At 42.9% G+C, this 3,393-nt stretch overlaps 1 pseudogene; it reads left to right on the forward strand.

Moving 5' to 3' along the window:
- Positions 1-2,818, forward strand: part of LOC103263886 — a 29,926-nt pseudogene extending 27,108 nt beyond the window's left edge.
- The last annotated feature ends 575 nt before the right edge of the window (positions 2,819-3,393 follow it).

Raw genomic sequence — 3,393 nt, forward strand, 5'->3', positions numbered from 1 at the left:
TGCTATTGTGAACAATGCTGCGATAAACATACGTGTGCAGGTATCTTTTTTATAGAGTGATTTGTGTTCTTCAGGGTATATTCAGTTATGGGATTATTATGAGTCTGCTGATTGATATAGAAAAGGGGATGGTGAGTGGGGAGTGGGGAAGGTGAGAACTAAGCAAGCAGGCCAGCTCGGGGTATTAGTCTGGAAATTCTCCAAAGGAAGGGACTACATTTTCTTGCCCTCAGCATTCTGAGTAGTGCCTGAGTAGAGCCTCATTACATATATGTTAAACCAAAGTTGAAAAATTATAAAATCTAGCCAAGTTTCTTTCCGTGTATTTTTTTCCTGATGCCTTTTCTCACCTCTGTATGATACCCCCTTTTCTTCCTCTCTTCTGTTTCAGGAAAGCATTCTTAAGACAGTACCTAATGAGAAACAGTATGGAGCAGTAGAAAAAGCCCCAGACTGGGAATCAGGAGGCCAGAGTTTCATCCTGGATTTGACCCTGGATCATCACAGGCTAGTCCCTTCTCTATGGGCTCATACTCCTCATTAGTAACAAAAGGGGTTGGTTTGGCTCATCTTTAGGTTTCCTTCCAGTTCTGGGTTACAGATTTGAGGCTACACTCAGACTAAGGTGACACAAGGGTATTTGCATTTAAACATAAGACAAAGCCTTAGACTAGTGGAGAAAAGGGCTAATGGTGGAATTCTAGGTATCCTGACGTGGTTGGGAGAGGTATCTCCCTGTCATCACACACCCTAGGAAAGTACAGGTAAGGTGGATCCTTAACTCAACACATGAAACTTGCTAGCTAGTAAATTCCTCCCTGACTCACATTCAAGGAAGTAACAGAGGAAGCTGTGGAGCAATCCTTGGGAGCAGAGCCTTTTGCCTGATTGGTCTGAATCCTTGTGGGCAGCTGATGAGAATGGGGCTGGGATTCCCAGACATGCTCTGGGACTGCACCAGGTATTAGTTGTCTTATGGGTAAAAGGAAAAGGATGTAGGGAAAAAGTTGGTCATTGGAGAGGCAGGAGGATTAGGGTTTAGTCCCGAGTCTGCTGTAACTTGCTAGTTGTGTGACTTGAGTAAGTCTCCTTTCTGGGCAATCAGTTTTCCTATATATTACATAATGGAGTTAAACTGTATGGTATCCCTGCATGTTTTGGCTACTTGGACTGTCCAATTCTTGGATGTACCATGATCTCTCTCCTGTTCACCTGGAACACTCTCTCACCCCATCTTCTGCCCCTCTCATCTGACACTTGAATTGCTTCCACATTTTAGCTTCTGTGAATAATGCTGTTATGAACATGGAGATGCAATGTCTCTTGATACCCCACTTTCACTTCTTTTGGGTGTATACTTAGAAGTACAATGCTGCATCATATAGTTATTCTATTTTTAAATTTTTTTTAGGGTATTCCAAAAATTATTTGTTTATTTTTATTTTAAAGATATGAGGTACAATTCAGGATTAGGTATACAAATGGCCATTGTACAGGTAAAGTTTGGGCCTGACTTTGGTCCCTACTTCATCTGGTTTGAGAGCAGTTACCCTTATTGATGAAGTGTGCCCCACCCCTTCCCTGGCAGTGTCCCACTACTGCCCATCCTTTTCCTATAGTATTATGATAATTATATGAGTGAGAACATGTGGTACTCAGTTCTTTGTTTCTGTGATAGATCGCTGAGTATTATAGATTCTAAAACCATCCAGGTTGCTGTGAAGTTCATAGTTTTGTCCTTTAAGACTGCATGATATTCCATTGTGTATATGTACCACATGTCTTTTATCCAGTCTACTTTTGATGGGTGGCATGGTTGGTTCCATGTTTTTGCTATTGTGGATGGTGCTGCAATAAAAATGTATGTTTTTTGTAGAATGGTTTGAATTCCTCTGGGTATATTCCCAGAAGGGGGATTGCTGGGTCGTATGGAAGGTTAATTTTTAGAACTTTTAGGAATCACCACACTGTTTTCCACAGAGGTTGTACTAGTTTATGCTCCCACCAACAGTGTAGAAGTGTTCCCTCTTCCCCATATCCTCTTCAGCATCTGTTGTTTGAGTTTTTTTTTTCCCAGGTTGATCTCGAACTTGTGGGCTTAGGCAGTCCTCTTACCTCCACCTCCCAAAGTGCTGGGATTATAGGCATGAGCCACTGTGCCTGGCTTTTGCTCACTTTTTAATAGGGTTTTCTTTTGGTGGGGGGCATGTTTGAGTTACGTATAGATTCTAGATGTTAGGCCTTTGTCAGATACATAATTGGCAAATATTTGCCAAGTCTGTGGGTTGTCTCCCAGTTATTTTTAAACTTTTGAAGAATTACTGTTTTCCATAGTACCATTTTGCATTTCCACCAACAGTGCGCAGTGGTTCCAATTTCTCCACATCCTTGTCAATACTTATTATTTTCTGTTTTTTTTAAAAATTAGGGTAACATGGAGCGACCTGTTTGGGGCGAGATGGCAGAGGTGGAGGGGACGCTGAAACGGCTGCAGAGCCAGAAAGGAGTGCAGGGAATCATCGTGGTGAACACGGAAGACATTCTTATCAAGAGTACCATGGACAATCCCACCACCACACAGTATGCCAACCTCATGCGCAGCTTCATCTTGAAGGCAGAGAGTACCGTGCCTGAAATTGACCCCCAGAACGACTTCACCTTCCTTCGAATTCGCTCCAAGAAGAATGAAATTATGATTGCACCAGATAAAGACTATATCCTGATTGTGATTCAGAATCCAGCTGAATAGGCACTCTCCTGGCTACCTGTGTCATTCCTTACTTTAATACTCCCCAAGAATAATAATCACGTCAGCACACTGGCATGTGGAAATAGTCTTAGAGCCCAGTCAGACCAATCCAGTGACCACAGATGGTCTGGCAGCTCTGCTTGCTCCACCAGAGGACTCCTGCTGTGCCAATCTTCCCCAGAGTTGCGGGGTGGGGGTGGGGAGGGTGGGGGGTGTTTGTGCCTCTTTCCTCACTTCCGGGTTTGGGAGCAAGAGCTTGTGAAAAGCCCACATCCAACTTCCTTCTGACTTTCAGTTCGCTTTGTTGCCCTTGGAAAAGGCTGTTTTTCTTTAACTAAAAATAACCGAAATGCTTAAAAAAAAAAAAAAAGAAGAAGATCAACCATCTTAATATGTGTGAGTGGTATTTCATTGTAGTTTTAATTTGCATTTCTCTAATTATTAGGATTTGAGCCTATTTTATTTATTTATTTATTTGTTTGAGTTGGAGTCTCACTGTCACCCAGACTGGAGTGCAGTGGCCGCTCTCGGCCACTGCAGCCTCGACCTGCTGAGCTCTGGCGATACTTCTGCCTCAACCTTCCAAGTAGCTGGAACTACAGGCGCGCGCTACCACGCCCGGATAATTTTTGATTTATTGTAGA

Source organism: Carlito syrichta, unplaced genomic scaffold, assembly GCF_000164805.1.
Source record: "Carlito syrichta isolate Samal-C Ts95f unplaced genomic scaffold, Tarsius_syrichta-2.0.1 Scaffold305313, whole genome shotgun sequence".
In the NCBI taxonomy this organism is placed as follows: Eukaryota; Metazoa; Chordata; class Mammalia; order Primates; family Tarsiidae; genus Carlito; species Carlito syrichta.